Source organism: Lissotriton vulgaris, chromosome 2_1, assembly GCF_964263255.1.
Source record: "Lissotriton vulgaris chromosome 2_1, aLisVul1.2, whole genome shotgun sequence".
Classification (NCBI taxonomy): domain Eukaryota; kingdom Metazoa; phylum Chordata; class Amphibia; order Caudata; family Salamandridae; genus Lissotriton; species Lissotriton vulgaris.
The window spans coordinates 613,312,337-613,338,007 of NC_141687.1; the positions used below are offsets into that span (position 1 = coordinate 613,312,337).

Below are 25,671 nucleotides of genomic sequence, written 5' to 3' on the forward strand. Positions count from 1 at the left end.
AGGCATTACAGAACAAGTGAGTTTTGAGAAGGGACCTAAAATGTGCGTAGGGAAAGGCACATCTAATGTTTAAAGGAGTGATACTTCGAAGACTCTTCCAGGACAACAATGGGCAATCATCCGGACCCAACACTAGGCGGCGATCTATGCACATATATGAATGTCAGCAGCCCTACATGCCAAGAACAGATGTATACTGGTAAGTAGCATATTCCTTTTAATTAATCCAGTGACATTATCGCCCTTGTCTACGTCCCTATAATATGCTTTTACTTAAGCTAATCTTGTATACACATTGTGACTTTAAAATACTCTAGTCCTATGTACTTAATTACAGTTGAGTATAAGAAGCCAAAAATCTGACTTGCATCAGTTGCTTATACAGGTAAAAAACAATAAACCATGACAATTGTTAGCTCTAATAGTATGAGTGACAAAGACTTTAATTGATCCCGGAGTAATCACGTTTTGATGTGTGTGTGTGTATTTAAATGTGAACATGTACTAATTTGCTAAAGCAATAACCAAATGGGTTTCTCAATTCTGATTTAAAACAAGTGAGATGGTTTCTTTACATCTGCTAACCCCAGTTTAAAACATTTTCATGTAATTTTAAATATGAAGCATTCACCAAGTAATGTCTATATTGTGTTTCAGCTGCTCACTCGAACTGACTGACATACGTAGTCAGCACATATTTAGCAATTCCTCTATTAAGAGTAGCCAGATCTCATTAGGACCCCTTAACCTGGACCCCTTAACCTTGTCGTATTTTTGGTATTTTGTTGCTTCTTTTCACCCACTTTGTTTATCACAATAAATATGCAGTTCCATTATTTGTTTGATTTTAGTGAAGATTCCAAGATGATGAACGAAAAGTTACTTAAACCTTTTTTCCTTATAGGGGGCATTCATTGTAGTAAAAACTATCCTCCTCCTCGTTGAAAGCAATGTAATTGAACCTATTTAAACAATACGACCCTCCTTTCCCATCAAAATGAATTTAAGGCTTATATGCCACAAGCGATCATTGTTAAGGAGCATTGTTCCTCTTCAGCTGTTTGGAGGTGCTGCCAATCAAGTTAAATTCCTTTTCATTTCCTTTCTTTCTTTTTGCCTTTACAGAGTTGTTGAAAAGATTGTAACTACTGCTCAAGGTGAATTTAATTCCTGGTTATAGTTGGCTTCATTTTAAATTAACTCAATGCAATTTAGTTAATACTCTTTCAATTTATATGTTTGGTGTTTGTGTTTGTTTTGGAACAGACGATTACTCTATAAAGGTGCTCTTGGCAGAATATTCAAGGTTGATGAAATCAGTGAAGAATCATTCCCATGTTGGACTACAGGAATTTGAAGTATGTAACCTTTCGTTATTCTCCTTAACTTGCATTGAATATCCATCAGGTTGCGTTCTCACTGTTAACCAAATTCTTCATAGAAACCATGCCAGAGAGCTGTAGAACGCAGCCTTTGTGTTAGCTGTAGAAATCTCGGTAAACATAAATTGCATGACATTTCATCATGGTACAAGAAGGGGCTCTAGCATGAGATACATTCTGCTTTTCTTATTACAATGCGTGTATTTATTTTGTTTTAAAGAAACATGTTGGCAATCATACGAATGCCTAAAGTAGAGCGGTTTAATGGAGATATTCGGTTGCCATGAATACAGGTTAATTGTTCAAAGTAAATTTTTCTGACATAAAAGGAGGAAATCACCCTAATTGTATCTTCTTGTTAACATTGTAGAAGTATGTAATCTGACACGTGTTTGTTGTTGTAAAGCTTTATTAATTAATTATGGGGTAGGTGGGGAGATGTCCTTAAAGTCTTGTGAAGTCCAATGCAGTCCAGTGTCCACTTACACACTGACATGTTTCCGAAAACCCCAAAAATGCATTACTCTATGAAAAACTGGAATCCATCTCATACAGGTCCCTTCTTGCACCAAGTTAATCTATTTGACTTGGTTGCAGGCACAACTAGCTGAACCTAGTTAGCACCCCTTAACTTTTAGACACACTTATGACAAACCTAGAATCCACATTCCAAAGCACTTCACTTATTTTATTAACATCTCCTCATGTCGGCCATCTTGTGCTAAATCCAACACTATACCATTCTAGCCCTCTCAACTATCTGCTGCACCCCATTGTTGATCTTCAGTTTAGACACCGGTTTGACAGTCCACACCTGCATAAGTAACCTTACCAAATCTGCATACTATGAGCTCCACCTCCTACAAAAGGTTAAACTTTTAATTCTCATGAAAACTTCGTAACTGTTTTCAAATATTATTTGTCTTTCACATTGTTAGTGCTTTTAAATGTTCTGGTGTTTTCCTGAAACCTGCGTAATGCCCTTATTTCGGACATTCACCTTCCTTTAGGAGAGGAGAAATCCAAACGGGGCACACTTCATTTGTTTAATGTTGGCTCAGTCAGGCTAAAAAAATGTCGGTTTTATGTTCATAAGCCTTGACTCCTGTCATCCTGCTTTATGACTCCTACTTTTGGAGGATGTTGTACAAGGAAAATAAATCATACCTTTCTCGGACATTACCAGTAATCGAACAGCATTCGTCAAGCATTCTCCTCCTTTGCTAATAGAATTTAGAGTACTTTACAGATTAACAGATTCTGCCACATTTCCTCCTTTCCTTGTACGAGCTGTTAGGCTTCACTGTTGGAGCTTCTCCCAATGCAGCTATTGTATCTCCGCCTACTCGATCTTTCTCCCCTGATGTATCTTGGTATGGCTTTTTCAATGACACATACATGTTACCAACCAGGCCTAATTTAATGGCAAACATGAAACCCATTCTTTAGACTACGTTTGAAAGGCTTGAGCCCTAAAAAAAAAAACTTTGAAAGGTGATAACAGCTAAGATAGTGTTTGAGCTCGGCATAAGCAGGTTAACGTTAGTCTTGCTTACAAAAAAAACTGAAATGCAGTTAAGAGGAAAGTTCCATTCTGCTGCCCCAGCCCAGCACAGAGCTAATGTGGAAGTAAGCATGTTTTGATATAATTGCTTGCCTTTCTAATCTCTCTCTAACTCAGGCATTGTTCTCACAGTGATTCAGATATAAGAAGACAGCACAACAACTCCACCCACCCTCTCCATAGAGAATCATTGAGGAGAGAGTTATAAAGAGACCTTAGATTTTGGGAGGGTGAAACACAAAGGCTGGTTGCTGTGGGAAAATGTTAGAGAGCAAATATCCGACTGCAGGCATCAGATCTTATCTTCAAGGTATCTGGGGATAGTAAGGGAGTGAAGAAAAATACCAATCATTCAGCATACTAGAACTATGAGGTCATAATTTAGATACGAGTTAAAGAGTGTTTAGACTATTAATTAGTGATAGTAGGAACGTGCAATCTAAAATGGTTTGGGCTTTTCTAATCCTTTTATTTTATGTTATGGCTACTGAGATGGCAATAATAAATGTCCATCATTCTGATTCACAAGGTTTATATGCTGATCTTACATAATAAATGACCTACCACTATAAAACTTCAGTTGATGTGTGGGTCTACCTCTTTTAGAGGCCTGGGTGAGGGTCCATGCATTTACAAATAACCACACAGATTATAGCTTTCCCTTGCAGGTTTGCGTGACTCAACACTCTAAAACTAGATAGGCCTTACTTGTCATAGAGAAGCATGAGATGCACTTGTCCAGTGTGCGTCTGAAAGAAAGAAGCTTGTCTGAGTATAGCCTTCAATTTGGAATTGACTTCCTGATTGATGTTATTCTCATAGTGTTGCAGTATTTCCACCACCACTTTTAAATCTGAATTAATTGAGCGTAGAAATATTGCAGCAGTGTTGGAAAGTATCAGGTGATGCCATCGTCGTTATCAATAACCATAAGTGCCCGATTGTCTGTCTTCATGTAACTTACTAAGTCTTGAATATTTCTTGTTTTTCGTTCAGCTACTCTGACATTTGCTTACAAAGTGATACAATACTTGGTAAAATAATTGACATTAAAACGTAGGACAGACTAAGTGGATACTGCAGGGTTACGAAGAAGAAAGACTGATTTGAGAAGCGCTAGAAATTGGTGTGAATGAAGGAGAAAGAATAAATAGAGTAGGCTTTCCCTGTGGGGAATCCCCAATTATTGATTCATCTCTGGGCCTGAGAAAACCTTTGCTCTTATTCAGCTTCACTCCGCATGACTAGGCATCATCCTTGAGCTGTGAGTAAGGAATATAACATAGTCTAGAATAGTTACGCAAGATAGAGAGAGGAAGAGGAAACTTACAATCACCTACATTGACCTCAAATTAAAACCTGGTAGCGACTTAAAAATAAGGCCCATTGGTTAAGCTGGTGTCTTATGTTGGTGTGGCTTCTTTGACAGTTGTTGGAATTGAAACTTAAATTAATAGAACCTTGTTAGGACAGGGCCCACTTTTTAGGACTACTGAAAATGTGTCCTCTAGCGCAGTGTCTCTAGTGGTCTTCCCTGGCGCTGGACCACTATAAACGTTTGGTGCCCATGTCTGACCAGAAAAGTCTTCAATTGCAGTCCTTTGTCAACATTCATTTCTTATTTCCCCTTGCTGTCCACATCAAGCAGATCTCTAGAACAAACATTTAATTTAAAGTAAATGGTGGCAGGATGTCATTCTACCCTCCAATGCACCCATCATAGACAGACTGTCATCTTGTCTGTACAAATGTGCTACTGTGCACACAAGCTAGTCCATGGTTGCCTTTCCTGTGGCACAGTCCTGTTCCTAATTGTGTACCAGTTTCAGGAACTTACTTATGCCCTTCTGTATTTGGAAAAGGTGATCATTTTGCAAGTGTTGAGACATCACAAGGTCTGCTCCAAGAGGGCCACAACAGATTAAGGGTTAATCAGTCAATCAATATATATCTATATTCAGTTAAATTTTAAATCATAAAAGCATACATCTAGATCATAAAGGCATTATCATAAAAACAGTACGTCCATAAAAGAATACATAAACATTTAGCTGAATTATTAATTTTCCTGTGCTGCTGAGGATAAGTACAGCTCTTAAAAAACATACATTAAAAAGAACAAGCTCCTCCGGTAACATCTGTAGCAACAGAAAAGTGAATTTGTAAAAAGCCTCTATCTTTGCGTAAAGGACAATAAAAGTTTTCCTGGGCACAGTATAACATTTACAAAACATAATAAAGTGTATTGTGACCTGTGTGGACCTGTTGTCACAGCAGCAAGGATTTTAAGTCCTGGCAGCCTCTTGGATGGGCTAAAGACAGATGTAATACACTAAATCTGTACCTGAAGAGCAAACCTCTTTCTCGATTATTTTTTACCAGTGGTAACAGGGCTCCATACCATGGGTAGAAGTTAGCATAACTGGTTGAAAATGAGGTCTCTTGTTGACAGAGGTATGCACCCTGTCCAAGTAGGGACCACCACTCTAGTCAGGGTAAGTTGGATACACATCCTAAATTAACCTGTGCTCACCCTCTGGTAGCTTGGCTCAGACCAGACAGGCTTAAATTGAGACAATGTGTAAAGTATTTGTGCAACACTTATTGTAGTAAAACAGTGGAAACACGACACAAAAAGAATCTACACCATGTTAGAAAAATGGAGAATATTTATTTGAGTAAAACAAGACCAAAACGACAAAAATCCAATAAGTAGAAGTTGAAAGATTAATTATCAAAGATTAAATCCCAAAATATTGCTTAGAAGTTAATAGTCCTAAAAGGTTACTTGGTGTCGTGCTAGACTGGGGTAAATCCAAAATTCACGTCGACCACGATGGAGGTCAGGCCGGCTTCAGGGCTTAAGACAGGTTCCGATGACAAAATACCTTGGTTGGAGCAAGCATTGATGTCGAATACTTGGTGCGAGGAGTCGTGTTGTCAATTTCTGGGATGGGGGCGAAACTTCCATGTTGATCCACATAGTCGATGAAGGCTTCTGTGTCAAACTCCTTTACAATGCAGGTGCTTCGTCTATGTCAAGGCGATAACGTTGAACCTCATGGGCTGGACCCACTTCGTCGTTGAGCCGTGCAGGGATGTCCTTGGCTTGGTACTGCATTTGTGTCGCAAGGGCACTGTGTTGACTCCGATCTGTGCAAAGTATCCACTGCATCGATTTTGAGGCAAAAACAGCTGCAGAACCCACTTCTGAGGCCCAGGACTGGATTGGCACCTCAGGTAAGGGAGGACTTGCAGATGGCAGAGTATAGCAGCTGAAGCAAAGTTGAATGAAGTCTTTGATGGCCCTGAAACTTCAAGAATGGGGTAAGCCCTTAAAGAAACTTTGGTTCAAGGATATAGAGAGCAGGCCCAGTCCTTCTCACTCCCAGGCAAGAAGCAATCAGGCAGCAGGCTGACACAGCAGAGCATGTAGAAAAATGGCAGACCCTCCTGCAGCATAGCAGTCAGCAGGCCAACTCAGTAAAGCAGATAGCAAAGTGGCAGTCCCCCCGGCATCACAGCAGCTCTTCTTCCAGGCAGAATGTCCTTGGTTCCAGCAAAGTTCTGATTCGTTAGTGTCAGGGGTCCAGTACTTCTACCCAAATGTGCATTTGAAGTGGGGGAGACATCAAAGAGACCTTTGAAGATCACAAGTTCCCTGCCTTTCCTGCCTTGGCTCCACGCTCAGTACAGGGGGAGGCGGGTATGCAGCATTTTGTGTGGGGACAGGCACAGCCCTATTCGTGTGTGTCAGCTCCTCCTTCCCAAACTACCTCAGGAAGGCCCATCAGCATGGTGATGGGCCATCAGGATACCAAGCTCACACCCCATCTCCCTTTGTGTGACTGTCTAGAGGGAATGCACAAAGCCCAGCTGTTACCCAACCCTGACATGCATTCAGAGACTGGCAGAGGCATAGAATGGTTAAAGTAAGAAAATGTCAACTTTCTAAAAACTATGGATTTCGGCCTAGATCTCTGTACTGGGATTAATGTTTGACAATGTTCATCATTTTGTTTATCATCTTTTTGTGTTCCTTTAGTCACCCCAAGTGGAAAGGGTATGCCCATACGCCAGTCCCGTGCTCACTATGCCATTGAATTCAAGCTAGCCTGGCTGATGAGGGTGTGATACACTCACACTGGTCCTAGGATGCTTATTTCCATTTTAGGGAGGACCCGGCCTGGCAGGTCAGGTTGGACTGTTCTCATCGGAAACATGGTCAAGACTGATTTGCTTATGGCTGGGTCCAAACTGGAATGGCATGGTGAGCAAATGAATAATGGATTTAAGCCCAGATCTTTTGCATTCAGGCTCACAATTTAAAACCCTACTTCACCATAAGTTGAGATTTTAAATTGTGAGTCCACACATGACAAACTCTAAATCTCTATATTTTCCAAATTGGAAATTACACTTTAAAATGTTTCACTGCAATTCCAATGTTTAACCTATGGGAGAGATAGACCTTCCAGTAGTGAAAAACGTAAAGTAGTTTTTCACTACCAGGACATGTAAAACTCAAACATACATGTCCTACTTTTTAAATACACTGCACCCAGCCCATAGGGATGCTTAGGGCCTACTTGAGGGGTGACCTGCATGTAATAAAAGGAATGGTTGGGGCCTGGCAGGTAGGTTAACTTGGCAGAGCAAAATGACAGTTTATAACTGCACTCACAGGCTCTGCAGTGGCAGGCCTAAGACATGTTTAAAGGACTACTGAAGTGGGTGACACAGTCAGTGCTGAAGGCCCATAGTAACATTTAATTTACAGGCCCTGGGCACATATGTTGCAATTTACTAGGGACCTATAAGTAAATTAAATATGCCAAATGTGGATAAGCCAATGTTTCCATGTTTTGAGTACAGAAACGCTTGCAGTTAGAGAGTGTTGGACCCGGCCCTTTAGGCAGGTTCACCCAGAGACTTTTTGCTTTTTCCTAGCCTGTTTCTGTGACCTGGTGTGGGTGATTTTAGGCCTCTGCGCACTTTTTCACTGTGGTACAGTGTAAAGTGCTTGAGCTCTCTGTGTATGTGTGGTGAGTGACCTGCTCTCCCATAGGAATGAATGGGGAATATGTATGCCCATGGTAGTTCCTGATGTGTGGGGAGTGCAGGTTCGAGTTTGGTATGTGAGAACTCGTGAGATTGAATGCTGTGTAATGGTATATGCGGCATGAGTGTGTCTAGTGTAGAAGATCCACTTTTAGAAGTTGGCATATTTGTGTAATTTGTGTCTGGCGTGTGATTGGCTGAGGCTGGCTGGTGAGCCTGGCTCCAAGAGTCTGGGAGGGTCTGCCCCGATGGTCAATGGAGTGTTTAGCATGCTGATGTGAGGGGAGGAGTGAGCCTGGGCCTCCTTGTGGATTGACTGTCTGGTTTGAGGGTCCTAAATGGGTTTGGGTTTCCCCCACATAATGCTGGCTCCACCCCCTGGGGTGCGTCTGATGTCCCTAGCCTGGCCAGTGAAAGGAATTCCCTATAACCAGTTCCAGCTGGTTCTCACACTGCCTGCACCCTTTAGACAAAGGATTTTGGGTATAAAAAGGGTGCTGTGACACTCTAAAAATGTTCTTGTTTCTGACTTGAATCCTGCCAGGGGTGTGCTGCTGCTTGGGCTCAGGGGAAGGCTTGCCTCCCTGAGCCCTGCCCAGCCCCTGGACACCTGATGGACTTTCCTGGATGCCTGAAGGACTTCTCTGGCACCCCTCTGCCTTGCCTGGGCTGATTGGGGGGACTTTGCTTTGCCCCTTGGAATCTCTGGGACCTTTGGCAGCATGGAGAAGCTGCATTTTCCTGCAGAGACCTTTTTCTTGCCTTTACCCAGGCTTGTTGAAGCCTAAGCGCTTTGGAGACGCTTGATTGGTATTTATAGCGCCTGGAAGCGCTGTATTTCCCCCCTGAGCGCCTGGGAGCGCTCTATCTGTTTACTAGCGCTTTGGCGCGCTTTATTTCCCCCAGCGCTGAGAGTGCTTTATTTTTACTTACAGCGCTAGGAGCGCTTTACTGTGCCCCAAGCGCTTAGTAGCGCTTTTATTTTTATATTTATGGCGAGGGTGCCCACCCCTCGTGTTTTACCGCCGCTGGCCTGGAGATCGATATGGAGGCACTACTCCCGCCTCCCTGGAAAGGGCCGCGCTGCCATTAGAACCGGAAGTCAGGCAATGTTTTGCCTGGCGGCGGGCGGGACTTCCGGTTTTGCAAGAGGAGTCTCGCGTCCGCGGCCGGCACGAGAGGAAGGAGGAGAGGCTGGGCGAATGATGGCTGCCCGCGGCCCGGGGCTCCCGTGAAGTAGGGAGAGCCCTGGGGCCGCCAGCGGGAAAGAGCCAAGTGGTGCGGGGCTCCCGTGTGCTGGGGGGAGCCCCGGTCGAGGAGTTAGCCTTCCCCCGAGTCCCGGTCCTGAGATGGGGGACCGGGCGAAGCATGGTGCACAGCCATCACGCCGAAGAGAGCAGCCGGTGAGTGAGATAGGCTGGGGCAGGCTCTGAAGGGGCTACGGCTGGTGCGTGGGACGGGCATAGCAGGAAGTACATGCAGGGCGGCCCCGGAGGGCAGTGGGCCGCCCCACCATTTTCAGTGCCCGCATTCTTGCTATTCATCTGCCCCCGTGTTGGCAGGGGTCAGCTGCAACGAGGGCCTGATTGCTTTGTGGAGCCAGAGTGCTCCGAGGGGCACATTGTTCTAGAGTCCCGAAGGCTCCACCGAGGGACCGTATTTGTTGCAAAAGTCCCTGTGAGGGGCTTGGGAACCATGTTTGTCTAAAGCCCCGAGAAGGCTCCGAGGGCCATATTAATTAGAGGGGGCGTCGGGGCACCTTGCCGGTGCCCGCCCCCTCCTGCCTGCGAGGTATTGGTTCAGAACCTCGAGGGCTCTAATGGCCATAATTGTTTAAGAGCCTGTGTGGCTCCAATGTGCGCAGTTCAGAGCCTGTGTGGCTCCAGCAGTGGGCGCAGTTTGCGCTTAAGGGTCAGTGAGGACCATGTCACAGTTTTGATTCCCAGCTGCCCAGCAATTAGTGGGCAGCTGCACCGTTTAGGCGCTTGGGATTGTCCTCAGGTGCCCAGCAAGTGGTGGGCACCTGCAACGTTTAGGTTTTGCGCCGGTGGCGCACCCCTGACTGGCACTGCATGGCAGCGCGCCCTGACATTCTGGACACAGGGCTCTTTAGTCCCTTTATTAGATGGGGGCTGGTATGTGATTATCTATGTGTTGGTAATTGCCTAATGTGAGTTTTGTGCAATGTGATGTGGTGCTAGGAAATGTAATGCATTAATATGATTACGCACCTTGATCTTACACCTCTGAATGTTTTTATGCATCATGTGTTTTTGCGCTATTGAGTTATGTTCTGGCACCTCTGAATGTTTTTATGCATCATGTGTCTTCCTTGATTTTACACCTCTGAATGTGTTGGTTTATGCATCATGTGTTCTTCCTTCCCTACACCTCTGAATGTTTTAGGCATCATGTGTTTTCTTTCCTTACACCGCTGAATGTGTTTTTATGCATCATGTGTTTTCTTTCCTTACACCTCTGAATGTTGTGATACATCATGTGTAATGTGTTCTGGTCTATACCCCTAGATGTATTTTATTCTTAGGTGGGGGTGTTTTGCCTAGTATAGTTATACTAGAGAGGTTATGTGTCCATGCGTGATCTAGGCCTATGGTTATTAGTAATGCGTAGTGCAGAGGTCTTCAAACTTTTTGATGCCGAGACCCCCTTGTAAAACGTTTTTAGGCGTAAGGACCTCCTTCCGACAAAAGTTTCTAGAAACTGGTACTCCTCTTCATCAACTTTTGACAACCATAAATGCGCCTGTTAGACCTCATCACATCCCTCCATCATTCATCCACCCACACTTTCACACATCCATCCATCCACCCTTTCATCCTTCCATCCATACATCCATCCTTCATCCATCCACCCTTTCATCCTTCCATCCATCCATACATCCATCCTTTACCCATCCACCCTTCCTTCCACCCATCATTCATCCACCCACCTTTTCACACATCCATCCATCATTCATCCATGCAACCTTCTATCCATCCATTCATACATCCATCCACCCTTTCATCTTCCCATCCATACATCTGTCCTTCACCCATCCACTCTTTCATCCTCCCATCCATCATCCATCCACCTTTTCATCCATACATCCACCCACCCTTTCATCCATCCATCTACCCATCATTCATCCCCCCACCTTTTCACACATCCATCCATACATCCTTCATCCGTCCACCCTTTCATCCTTCCATCCATACATCTATCCTTCACCAATCTATCCTTCATCCATCCACCCTTTCATCCTTCCATCCACCCTTTCATCCATCCATTCATCCACCCTTTCATCCATCCATTCACCCATCATTCATCCACCCATCTTTTTACACATCCATCATTCATCCATCCATCCTTTCATCCATCCATCCTTCATCCGTCCACCATTTCATTATTCCATCCATACATCTATCCTTCACCAATCTATCCTTGATCCATCCATCCTTTCATCCTTCCATCCATACATCCATCATTCATCTATCCACCCTTTCATTCATCCATTCACTCATCATTCATCCACCCACCTTTTCACACATCCGTCCATCCACACATCCATCCACCCTTTTATCCATCCATTCACCCATCCACCCTTCCTTCCATCCACCCATCAATCATCCACCCACCTTTTCACACATCCATCCATCATTCATCCATGCAACTTTTTATCCATGCAACCTTTTATCCATTCATACAACCATCCACCCTTCCATTCTCCGATCCATACATCCATCCTTCATTCATCCACCCTTTCATCCATCCATTCACCCATCATTCATCCACCCATCATTCATCCACCCATCTTTTTACACATCCATCCATCATCCATCCACCCTTTCATCCATCCATCCTTCATCCGTCCACCCTTTCATTCTTCCATCCATACATCTATCCTTCACCAATCTATCCTTCATCCATCCACCCTTTCATCCTTCCATCCATACATCCATCATTCATCCATCCACTCATCATTCATCCACCCACTCATCATTCATCCACCCACCTTTTCACACATCCATCCATCCTTCAGCCTGTCATCCATCCATCCACCCATCATTCATTCACCCACCTTTTCTGTGCCTCTCTCATGGGGGGGTGGGGGGGATCAGTATCTCTCTGCGTCGTCGTCCTTCTTCTTTCCTGCTCATGGGAGGGCATCACTGTGCCTCCCTGCTGGGGGCGGGGGACGTGTCATGGGACCCACAGCTCCAGGTGCGCAACATATTTTGAACTCAAAGGGCTAAACTACAGCCACTCGGCCAGCCCCCACCCCCCGCCCTCCCCACCTCCCACCCCCCAGCTCCCCCAAGCTCGTGTATGTGAGCCCGGCTGAAACAGCTTCAGGGACACACACACAGTCACACCCAAGTACTTGACAGGTCTTTAAAAGACCTTTTACTTGCTAATGAGGCGTTGATGTTTTTCACACCTCGGTGTGAATTAGGCCTCCGTGAGCACCTTCCATCAGCCTAATGCCAGGAGCTACACTCTGCAGAATCTGCGACCCCCTTCCCAGGACTCCACGACCCCCCTGGGGGTCGCGCCCCACAGATTGAAGACCGCTGGCGTAGTGTGTACCTACCTTTACCAGTAGTTACTGGTTGTGATTTATAACTGTTATTTTGTGCTATACTTATTCTAATTTCTACTAAGTGCTGATTCTGACAGGCGCCCACGTGGCCCTGTCCTGTGTAAATAATCCCTTGTGAATATTGCCCGTGCCAGTTGGCACAATGTACATGTGTGATTTCTATCTGATGTGTTTTGACAATACAGAAGTTATTTTTATGTAATCTTGTGTGGAGTTCCTTTTGTGGTGTGCCTAGTATGTTGTTGCTGTTGTGTGCTGGCGCAAATGCTTTACACATTGCCTCCGAGTTTAGCCTTACTGCTTGTGCCAAGCTACCAGGGGGTGAGCAGGGGTTATCTTGGCGTGTGACTCCCTTGCCCTGACTAGAATGGTGGTTTCTGCCTAGCTTTGGCGTCAGCCTTAGCCAATCAGAAATAGCCAGTTCTAACAGAGAGGCTTGGACTTTCCTGCTTGAGGAGCTACAGAGGGGCACACACTCCGGAGAACCTACCGCCACGCCACGCCCCTGACCCAGGTGAAGGTGCACAAATACCTCTTGCGTTTCCCGCTCCACGGGAAACGCTCGCAGTTACAGAGGCTTGGACTTTCCTGCTTGAGGAGCTACAGAGGGGCACACGCTCGGGAGTACCACGATCCCAAGAGATCAGCGGGGCTAACAGCCGCCCTACCGCCACGCCCCTGACCCAGGTGAAGGTGCACAAATACCTCTCGCTTTTCCCGCTCCGCGGGAAACGCTCGCAGTTACAGAGGCTTGGACTTTCCTGCTTGTGTAGCTACAGAGGGGCACACGCTCGGGAGAACCACGATCCTCAGAGGTCAGCGGGGCTAACAGCCGCCCTACCGCCACGCCATGCCCCTGACCCAGGTGAAGGTGCACAAATACCTCTTGCGTTTCCCGCTCCGCTTGAGGAGCTACAGAGGGGCACACGCTCCGGAGAACCTACCACCACACCACGCCATGCCCCTGACCCAGGTGAAGGTGCACAAATACCTCTCGCGTTTCCCGCTCCACGGAAAACGCTCGCAGTTACAGGGGCTTGGGCTTTCCTACTTGAGGAGCTACAGAGGGGCACACGCTCGGGAGAACCACGATCCCCAGAGGTCAGCGGGGCTAACAGCCGCCCTACCGCCACGCCCCACCCCCGCCACGCCCCCGCAGGAGGAGTATTTAACGGACGTATCATTCCAGTCCCGTGGGACGCGCGCAGGGCGAAGCCCGGGCCAAGGGCGGGCCCGTTTGAGCCCGTTTGAGCCCGTTTGAGCCCGTTTGAGAACGGCTCGAGGACGGGACGGGGCCACTCCCTTTCAACGACTTCCCAAGGTTAGTTTATATCCGTTACTGGGGGCCCCCTACGCTTTTGCTACCTGTACATAGGCTGTCTGCCACCAGAGGGTTTCTTCATTGGATTATTATTAACTGCAGTAAGACTATACCTATTGCCATAAAATGTCTTCAAAGGCTGTGAAGGGAGGGAAAATGGCCCCTACTGGAACTATTATCGGAACGCTGGACCAATTCATTGTACGGGCTTCATCAATTATAGCCCATGAATTTGACCGTACAGAGAAAGGGCTGTCATTGGATCCTGCCTTCAATAAAAGGTCCTCAATAGGACCGCTGGCTAGGGCGGTGTCTCCTATTACTATCTCAGGTTCTGACGCTCCCTTAAGTGAAGGTGCTGGGGTGAACCACGGGACCCATTCTGTTCTCATACATTCAGCCCATGGGGAGTCTGTCCATTTATGCCCCACCCAGGGAAATATGCAGGACGTACGAACTGGTTCCCTAGAACGCAGTATTTTGCTTGACCCCATGGAGAGTACTGTAAGGGTCCATCCCACGCGAGGTGTTAAATCTGTACAACCAATACCGGTGACCAAAAGGAAGCGCGGGGGTGCAGCCCATAAGGGAAGAAAAGCTAAAATTAAGAAGACAAATGTTCTAGCTGAAATGCCTGGGCCTATATCTAAATCTCTAAATAATAGTACAGAGGTTCAGTCCCCGATGGCAGCTGTGACGGACCCAGTGACGCCACCCAGGATGGGACACTCCATCGAATTGGCCACAGGAAACGTGGGACAAACTTGAGCAGCTTTTTTTATAGGTCCTGTATTACAATCTATAACAGACTGGACTCCATCGAAAAGAGACTTACAACCCTTGAAGCTGCAGGGGCCAATGCCAAAGACATTGGTGGGTCTGTGGTTAGTACACGGTGTGGGCATGGGACTGTGGTAGTTTCTGAGGCCATCCCAAATCCTAACCCCCCAATGCAGTCAACGCAGGTAGCGGTACCGAGAAGTAACACCGCCATGACCGTTAGTGACTCAACCCCCCAGATTAGTTTGGATGGTATCAATGGAGTGCGGCTACCGGGTGCTAAAGGATCAGGGGTGGGTGGTTCTAACCTGGGGACCCAACATCCAGGCTGTAGTAATAGGGTGTCCAATGACCCATCGCTAGATTGTCTTCCATGTATAGACCTTCCCCCGGCCTCTGCTCCATATGTGTGTATTTTGACTGGGGTTCCTTCACTAAGACCAGGCCAACGAGAGGATTATCCAGACCTGAAAAATAAGTGTATTTACTGGCTCAACACGAATCGGTCTCTACCCCCTAGGGTATCGTCCGAAATCCTATTTGCAAGAAGGGTGGGTTGGGTTGGGTCAAGATGTAAAACTATAAAGGGGTATAATATTATCATTCATTTCAGGGATATCCGAGTTGTCGAGCACATATGTAGCTGGGATTATCATGGTACGGACTCCCTTATTAAATCACTCCCGCTAACCTACTTCTATCCAGCCACTTCTCTAGGTCCTTGGAATGCCCAGGTAGGAAGGAGTGGGTCTGTCCAAAGGGAGGTGGTTTTGGTGTCTGTACAGGGAATAGGTATTACGTTCTATCTGGCCTAGAGCAGTGTGATTGACATCAAATCACTCCTAGTCACCACATCCCAGTACATGTCCAGAAAGTTGTTAACCCCCTTCACTTTGGTCAAACTTGGGGGATCTGGTTGATGCTGTTCCTAGTTTAATCAATAGCTCGCCTGGTAGAATTATAGTGAATACAGCCCCGGTTGATGGTAGTTCAAGATCCCCTGGTGGAATTGGGGCTCATGGATTGTTACCGACTCTGGGGCTGACTATGAGTTCTGATCCATCCCCTACCCAGGATGGCTGTTCCATGGTAGTGGATCGTGGTATTCATAGGATTCATAGGGTTACTAGTGTGACACTATTATCCTGGAACATCGCAGGGCTGGGCTCCAAGCTAGTACTTACCGAATGGTCAGACTTCATCGAAGCCCATGATATATGTCTCCTTCAAGAGACTTGGGTGGTAGAGCCCGTGTTTCGACTAGGATATCTTACCTTTCAGGCTCCAGCGGTAAAACAAGCAAAGGGGCGAGCAATGGGGGGTCTAATGGTTTGGGTACGACGGACACTGCGGTGCAAAGTATCCCAAATACCCACAGATAATATTGATATCCTTGCGATAAAAATCACCCCAGTGCAGGGTCCTAGCTTGTGTATTTATAACGTCTATGCAAGAGGCCTTATTGGTGGGAGACGTTCGGAGGTTGTAGCGGACATAGAGGAGTTGCTGGATTGTATGCCGAGGAACACTAGTACGATAGTCGTGGGGGATTTTAACACTACGTTTGAACCACTAGGGCTTGAGGATCAGTGCCTCACGGAGGATGAAGACGTAAAATGGGGCATACCTACCCTAGAGATTGAGCCAATTAAGAAATGGTCAGAGGCGGCCATCCAAATGAAGGGGATGTGTGTAGGCCAGCAGCTGAGGGCCGTAAATGGGCGAACATTGTCTGATAAGCGGGAGGCCGACACTTTTAATAATGGTCTCAGGTCGAGCGTATTGACTATGTGCTAGTAAGTCTGTTATTGTGGCAGTTTGTAAAGGACATGGTCGTTACCACTGGGGCTGAAAGCGATCATGACCCACTTGTTGTTACAATGACTGGGCTGTTTGGAGAAGCTTTATTTACTAAGGTAGAGGCAGGGACTAGTGAGCTGGCACTAACTAATGATACACGACATCTGAAATGGAGAAATGTTTCTGAACTTCCGGAAACATTATTACCCATGAATAAGGAGTTAGGAAGTGTGGGGAACTGGTGAGGAATGCCAGACCTTACTGTCCCAGGTTACGGAGACGCACACTACGCTCTTTGATCGGCTAAACCTATTCTTCTGCAAACCTGCTAATACTAAGAAAGGCAGGCACAAGAAAGTGGAAGGGTGGTTTAATGATAAATGTCTGCTTTCTCTGAGGGCATTGGGGACAGCTCTAGGTGCTGGGGACTCAGTAAGAGTGAGGTTGGCGCGGGATTCCTATAGGAAAGCAGTTAAAGAAGCCAAAAAACTCTGGGACCAGGCAAGATGGCTGGAGCTTAAGGAAGCATGCGTGTCCCGAAATTGTAAAGTATTTTGGGACACGTGTAAGTGGGATAGAGGGGGGTGTCCGGATCCCCTGCAGAACAATGTTGCCCATCACTTATGGGTTGAATATTTTGAACCCCAGTATGCTTCCCTGGAGGACGAACAGAACATTGACCCGTATGTCCATTCTTTTTTTACAAGTGGGATATTCACACTAGCGGATGTGGATAGGGCATTAGATTCTATTACACCGGGACGTGCCCCTGGAAGGGATAGTATCCCATCGGACGATTTCTTAAGTCATAAACCTTCCTGGCGATTGTACATTAGACATTTAGCAAACGCAATTGCTTGCGGTGCCCCAATCCCGGCTCCCTGGAAAGGGGCAGAGATAATTCCAGTATTTAAGAAGGGTGACAAATCCGTAGCAGCAAATTACAGACCAATTAGTCTTATAGACTCCATTCAAAAGATCATGGATAGACTGATTTTGCAAAAAATTCAGTCATGGATGGAAGACGAGCAAATCCTTACTCCACTGCAGGTGGGTTTCCGACCCCTTACAAGCACCATTGATCAGGTCTTCCGTTTTATTATCTATTGGAAGACAGTTGTTCTGGGGAAAGGGGCCCTGTACGCGGTATTTGTGGACCTGAAGGCAGCCTTCGATCTAGTGCCACGATGTAGGCTGTGGCGTGTCTTAAGTGAGATGGGGATGTCCCCTGAATTATTATCTTTGATCATCCGCTCACAGGAGGGTAACCATGCGCGGGTCCGGTGGGGGGCCAGGGGCGAGGTTACCTAGTCATTTGCCGTGAACAGAGGAGTGCGTCAGGGTTGTGTGCTCGCACCAACCCTGTTTACACTCTTAGTTAACGGGGTGGCCGATTTCCTCTCTGCGGTCCACTCGGATGCCCCGCCGCTGGCCGAAGAACATATACCTATCCTCATGTTCGCAGACGATACTCTAATCGTCTCCAAAACTCCCAGTGGTCTGCAAAAAGCCCTAAGTAGGTTTGAGGATTTCTGCTCCACCCGGGGCCTTGTAATCAATACGGAAAAAACTAAAGTTCATGTTTTTTAATGAGCATAGATCATTTCGTGGTAAGGTACATATGAATAATGCTCCCCTCGAGAAAGTTGATGCATTTACTTACCTAGGAGTCACGCTACAGGCAGATATGGGGTGGTCTAAACAAATTGACGTGGCCACATTAAAGCATAAACAGGCCGAGGTCCTTGCAGCTAAATTTAGATCTTCTTTCTCCAAGCCGATCAGCCCATTGATGGAGGTCTATGGCATGAAAGTGCTAAACTCTGCTCTTTACGGAGCTGAGCTCTGGGGGTTTACGAACTTATCTACCCAACCACAGCTGAAAATACTTTCCTTCGAAAGGTCACCAGTGTCCCGAAAAGTACACCTATGCCCCCATTGCTGCTAGACCGGAGTAGGAAAGCAGTAATGGATTTGGCAAAACTCAGCTCCCTTTTATATTGGCGAAGACTGTAGTGTACGGCTGAACTTGCACATTATGCTTAGGGTCTCAAAGATGTAATGGATACTGATTGTTTTCATAAGATTAAATGGTTGAGAGAGATCAGGTCGTTGTTGGTGAACCTAGGTCTGAGTGAATTATGGGCCGATCCCCTTAACGCTCCATTTTTATCAAAGAAGACCTTGAAGGAGATGTATTGGGATATGGTAATTGTAACAGTATGCTCTAGTGGCTCAGTAAAGCATTTGGCAGGCTGGTTTTTAGAATTCAAGACCAGGCCTGCATTAGAACAGTACTGGGATGTCATTGAGAAATAATTTGACAGGAAGTTGTATTTCCAGCTGAGGGCTGGAACCCTACCTGTCAGGACATTTACCAGCAAATGGGCAGGGGTCATTGAGAACGTATGTCCAAAGTGCCTTGATAGACAAGAAACGGTCAGTCACCTGTTGTTTTTTTGCCCACTATACAAGAAACCTTGTACCATTTGGCTAATACCGATTTGCAAGCTATTAGGCTTTAGAAAGCATGAAGAGGCGCTGAGATTCCTCACTATGGACCCATCGCTACCAACAGCAATTGCAGTGGCCAAGTTCTTGGGTTGGGCCTAGTCTATCCAGGCTAGGGTGTTTTCCTAGGATTACCCAATTGATCTATTCCCTTAATGTTGCCCTGTAATCCTTGTAAGGAACTGGAGTCATAAAATACTTGGGGTTAATGTCGAATTTTATGGAATTGTATATTTGAATACTAACTTTTTAGATCTACCTTATCCGGCAGTTTTTCAATGTTTAATATGTTCTTAAATCGTTTTTAATAGCTGAAATATTTATAGATTTTAAATTGTATGTTGTATTATCTATGTTGTGCTTTTATGAGAAATCTGTTGAATAAAGCTATTTTGAATTGAGTTGAGTACAGAGCGTATGTACTTTAGCACTGGTTAGCAATGGTTAAGTGCCCAAAATCCTAAAGGCAGCAAAAATGAAGTTCGCAAAACAGGAGGTCGGAAGGCATAAAGTCAGCGGAAACAATGGCAAGTATGCCAGGTCTAGCAACAACGACTTTAGGACAGTGGGTTTCAACCGTTAGTCTAATCCCTTAACAATATGTTCCGTTCTAGGAAGTGGCCCTACCCTATTTGTAGTCCATATTGAGTATATCCTCTGGGCTACAAAATAACTCCACTCTACCCATCCTCTTGATCGAGTCCCTGATATACTTAAGCCAAGGGATTTTTTCTAAGCATAATTAAGTAACAAGCAATCCCTTAGTATTAACCTATTCAAGCTAACCTCCTCCTTGGTCCATACCCTGATCCATCCTAACAAAGGATGAAGGGCTATCATGTCATTTAGATACTTTACTCACAACTCCTTATGCACACAGTCGACTGATGTACTTTGAGGGACACACAACAGGAATCTTAGAAGTTTACATTCTGATATCTGGAGTTCATATATAGCCATAACCCCAGATATTGCTCTCATAGGACACCTTAGAGATGCACTTAACCTGGTAAATTTTAACTAGTGCCTTAAGCTGTCTACTTCCCAATCATATTGCAAAGCTAAATACAGCTGCATTGATCCTGCTAAGCTCCTCTTTCTTTGCTGTAATTAAGGGGTTCCAACTCAAGTTGGAGTAAAAAAAATACCATCAAATAAGAGAAAGCCTTAACCTTTGCAATAGTATGCTTACTCATACTGAATGTTTAAGCTCTTGTCGAGTTAGGACCCACCACCATGATAAAAGATTTAACAAAATTAACGGACAAGTACAACTTACTCATAAACTTATGAAAGGAATTCAAAAGGCTTTGCAAACCCTTAGCAGTCCTGGCCATCAATACTGTGCCATCAGCTTATAAAAATACCAAAAGTGGTCGAGGGCAAATATAGGGGCAATCTACCTTGAAGGCTACTAACATCTGTTCAAGCCTATTTGTGTGAAGGGGGAATAAACGAGCATTGGAAATGCAATAGGTCTCGCATTAGGAAAGTTTGAACTATTGGTCTTATAAATGACATTTATTTTATTCATGTGTTGTTTTTTAAATTAATAGCTTTGTCATTTACAATGCCAATAGTTATAACTTTTGCAAATGTGACACCTATAGCATTTGTAATGCAACACGCAAGAGTGACAGAAAAGTAAGAGTGACAGAAAAGTAAGAGTGACGTCAAGCGAGAGAGACGGACGATAGAAACAGAGAGGGGAGAAAGTGAAGGAAACGAGAGGAGAGGGAAGACGGAAGAAGGCAGACAGTGAGAGAAGCAGGGAGCGATATACAATGATGGGAGATTGAATGAGAATAAAATGCAGACGGTGCTCAATTTGTTAAAAAAAAGGAGACACGGCCTGGAGGGAGAGAGAGGGAGGACGTGTTAGAAGGCCTATGATTGGAGCATTGTGAATGTAGCAACAAATTCACGGGCACCATTTAGAATTCAGATGTACTTATTAGTTGCGGTGCTCGCACTCGTTCCACTGTTGAAACTGTTCTCTTTAAATTCGGCCGGTTCAGTAGTGCCAGGTTGGAGAAAGCGGGGTTTAGCTAGTGCTGCAGATAATGTGAGTTAGTCACAGGTAGAATTACGACAGTATTTCGGACAGGTGTGAAAGGCTGGTTTCTTTATAGGAAGAAGGCAGGGAGGGAGAGCAGCTCTGAGTAGAGACCCGGGCGATGAGAGTGAGCCATGGTTTAATCCAGTAACAATCGTAAAAAAAAAAAGTCTTCGGAGAGGGGGGTGTGGGAGGAGAAGTAGCGGAAAATGGTGACCTGCAGCTTAGGAGGCATTCCATTGAGGTCTGGTGCTGCGAGGGGGCGGGGAGGGGGAGCAGGCATCTAAACCCTGGACTGGCAAAGACTTCTAGAATGTCTGATAAGGTTGTGACCACAGAATGATTCCAAGTTAAAAAAAATTGCATTTCCCTCAGATGAATAAGAATGACGATTATTTAAATTACAAAATAGCTTTAAATTGTTCTCTGTATGAAAGGGAGCAGTTGTTGAACGTGTTGTTGTGGCTGTTTATATAAACACATCATTTCTTCGTTTTAATGGGTGTAGGAGGGTGGATACCTGACTATGGTTACCCCCAACTTTTTGCCTGGTGTTTTGCTGGTTTTCCGACTTAGTTGACCTGGGACCCTGCTATTCAGGGCCCCAGGCCTACTGCTCTCTCTGTAAAATGGATTCCGTGTACCTTGGGTGCATTTACCAATTGGTACTGGGCCACCTTATCAGACCCTGTAACTCAGGGCATAGGTGTACCCAGGGCCTACCAGGGGCAGCAGCATGTATTATGCCACCCCTGGCTGGCCATCTAAATCTGACACAACTGGCTGCACGACAGCTGGGGCAAGGTGGTGTAATCACCCTTTGCTTTAGATATAGTATACCTATATCTAACCCTAAAATGGACACATAGATTCCTATCAGTCACTCCTATGGCAGGCCTTAACAATCCTGAAGGCAGAGTGCTTGGAATCATGTGAGATGGTGCTCTGGCATGAGCTGAGCCCGTTTGCAGCTTGCGGAACCAAGTCCTAATAGCTGCTCCATGATAACGCATACCATATACTCTTAAGTGCATTATAATCCTCGCGGTTATATGCCAACTCTGGTATCGCTTTATCAAAACATGTCGAGTAAGGTGTCATACGAATTGGAATACTAACCCCTCGCCAATTCTGGCGACGGGGTTAGCATTCCACCCTTCTAGAGGGAACCGACATGTGTGTAACTGTGAACCCCGGTTAAAGTTAACTCGAGCCTCAGCATCACAAAATGGATGCTGCCACCACAGACACAAGTCTGACCTCCTGCTGCTGGGAGTCCTTCCAGCGAGGAGATCTTGGACAAAGGGTTTCCTGTCAGGGGCGGTGCTAGCATCATCCCAGACAGGGTTTTGTGTATCCTGGGTAGGCAGGGCTGAATAGGAAGGTGACTGCAAGTGGCACCCCGGTGCTCACTATGGATAGGCCGGCTTGAACCAGTTCCAGGGGCACACCAGCCCCTGAGCTGGGGAAAGTCTGGCATGGGAGAGGGGTGTAACCACCCCCCTTCCTGGTCCCACCCATGGGCAGGACCTAGTCGCATACCAGCCCCTTTCTTTAGAATAAAGGTGGGAGCGGGGACCCTTCCAAATTAGATCATCTTTGAATCCTGAAACTACTTTCTACGAAAGGAACTCGCGACTTCTTCTCAAGATTTCTCCCTTGTGACTAAGGAGTAGTCACCCTGCATCAGCGGGCACCAACTAAGTAACCTGCGGTTTGCTGCACGTCCTTCCTCCGGAACCAGACCGACCAGCACGACGAGACCCGGCTTCCCTGGCACCTCTGACCTCTACCTGCATCATCAGCCCAGCTGAGATTCGTGGGTGTGACGAGACCTCGAGGGACCGGCCATCTTCAGAACTGCACTACACTTATCCAGCACGACCGCCGAGGGATCCTCGAGTGAGTGCTTTGGGGTTTGAGAAGCCCTAACCCTGAGCAGCTCCAGCACCGAAGTCCAGCCCCCCAGCATCCACAAGATCTGCGTGGGGCCCTTCTGCTCTTTGCTGCTCACCGCGTTGTCCGGACACTTGCCTGCTGGCTTGCAGCCCTCTTGACGACGAACTACGACACTTTCATCGCTGGTCTGGTTGCTCCAGACTGGCCCTTGCTCCCCTCAAACAGAGGAGCACCCCGGACCCTCCTGGTCTACTCCAGACGCCATTTTAAGTCCACCGCGTGGGCTTGCATTTGCCAAGAGTTGTTGCCCCAATCCTGGGTCCAGCATCGCCGACAGCAGATACCTTCGTGGGACAGCTCACACCTCCATCCTGGTCGCCGACAACGCCTCCTGGTCCGAGAGACTGCAGAGCCCAGCGTCGCCCACTCACCTGGTCGAGGTGACTTCATCCGGTGCCATCCTGGTGCCCATCTAATCACTGGCTAGTGATTCAGAACTTGGTCCCCTCTGCTTACAGGTCGTCTCCATCACCGATCCAGGCTTGGATCACATCAACCATCTTCACTGGTCGCCTGCCAGCAACTTCTTCTTTCAGGCTCCTGGTTCGTCAACGAAGAAACCCGAGGACACTTAAACCCTATGCAGCCGCAGCCCCTTCCTCGGACCCTCCTGGTCCACTCAAGACGCCATTTTTTGTCGCCACATGGGCTTGCCGCATCCAAGGCTTGTTGCCTCCTTCACCGGATCCAGCATCGCCAGCAGCAGACATCCGACATGGGACAGCTCGCAGACCTCCAGCCTGGTCGACATCAGCGCCCCTGGTCCATGCAGCAGCAGAATCCAGTGTCACCTCTTCGCCTGGCTGAGTGACCTCGTCCGGTGCCATCCTGGTGCCCACCTAATCACTGGCTAGTGATTCATAACTTGGTCCCCTCTGCTTACAGGTACTTTTCTTCACTGATCCGTCCCCGGATCAGCCCGGAACATCTTCACTGGTCGCCTGCCAGCAACTTCCACTTCAGGCTCCTGGTTCGTCAACGAGGATTCCCGACGACACTTGAACCCTATGCAGCCGCAGCCCCTGGGCTACGTAAACCGAGTACCACGGTGCTCCAGCGTAGATCCACTCTCTAAGTGTCTAGATCCACTTTCGTTTTTGACCTACCTAGTCGGGTTCGCCCGAGAACACTAACTTTTGCATTTACTAGTATCCATAGACTTTGTCCCGCGTTGTGCGTGAGAGTTCCCACTCTTCACACGACGTCCCTAGGCCTCCTGCTTCGAAACTAAGGATTCAGCATCGTAGGCCTAGCGTTTCTAAAGTCTCTGAGAGTAGTACTTACCTGCTAGTAATTTCGCATTCCACTTTTGTAGTCTATGGTTTTCCGTGCCCCTCGGGCATTTGTGTAAATTGTGCGACTTTCAGTATTTCTTTAAGAGCTTTGTATTGTGCTTAGCACCCTGTCCTCATAAAGAGTCCAGGGCTGTTGTGTTATAATAAATATCCTTTTATTTTCATAACAACTTGTGTGGTGTCCTTTCACTTGGTGTTCAAGGGGTATATGTGATGGTATAACAGCTGGCTTAACACGCCCTCTAGACTTTAGCCTAAAGACTGCTCTTGTCCATGCTACTAGGATAGTGGTCTATCAGGTTGACTTACAACCAATCATCAATAAGGGTCGTTTGTACTGATACATAGTGATCACTAGAATAGTGAGCACTGCATATCAGGCCAACTTCTCACAATGGGCATCTTGAAAACAAGTCTAATGTGCTTAAAACCAAGGGGACAAGATATTGGACAGAAAGAAAGAAATTGCGTGAAAAAAAGAAAATGTCAGTATTTCGATGTTTGAGACTACCTATCGCCTGACGAGCAGGGAGCTTCGAATATCAGCGCCAGCAGCTTAAGTGCCTTACATAAAATGCTGCACGGTAGGCACTGAATTGTTCTCCGCCAATTAGAAGACGGCCAGACAAGGTGGTGGTGGTGCGGGGGTGGGGCTGGGGGAGGGGGGTGGTGGAGAGGCTACATTAGCCGGGTCTGGTGACTTAGTGGGCTTGCATCCACTGTAGGGTTAATGTGGAGGAGCTGAAAAAACGTCAACAGCGTAGGGGTTCTGCAGGCCTCTAGGGCAGAAGGAAGTTGTTTACTTACCACCAGCGAGAGCCTGTATAATAAACGCGAAATATACTTTAGTACAGAGCCTCTTCCAGTGGAAAGAAGTGTTGCACGATTGCCGCATATAATGTGCAATTTTGTCAGTCACCCTGCCACATGACTTGGTCTTATAGGGTTGTATAGTTCCAGCGGTCCCATATTGATGATTGAAACAAAGTGTACGGTCGGGAACCGGGAAAAGAAAGATTCCTGATTGTAACTAAACAGTAAAGCATGCGGAAGTGCTGCACTCGTGCAGTAATGCCATTAAGACTATATGGTGCTGGGAGTCTGTCATTACGAAAGCCACAGTACCATAATGGCTTTACTGAAAACTGGGAAGTTTGGTATCAAGCTTCTCAGTACATTAAACCCACACTGATGCCAATGTGGAATTTAATGAAAAATGCACCAACACGACCTAACACTAGTGTGAAGGACATAGGAGAATTGGCGGAAAACCAAGTGAGGAAGGGAGGTGTGCCCACCTTTGCGAACCCCACCCCTCAGGTGCTGGAAGCGAGGTAAAGCA

General features: G+C 46.4%; 1 protein-coding gene across 3 annotated transcripts in view; it reads left to right on the plus strand.

Moving 5' to 3' along the window:
- The window catches only part of TMEM39B (transmembrane protein 39B), a 230,285-nt gene that overhangs the window by 27,382 nt on the left and 177,232 nt on the right, over positions 1-25,671 (plus strand). For 2 of the 3 annotated variants that reach the window (XM_086955659.1, XM_086955661.1), the window contains exon 2: positions 1,267-1,358. The gene's annotated coding sequence lies outside the window, so the exon portion shown is untranslated. Of the gene's footprint in view, positions 1-1,125; positions 1,158-1,266; positions 1,359-25,671 lie in introns of all 3 variants that reach the window. The other variant, XM_086955660.1, reaches the window with a different exon arrangement.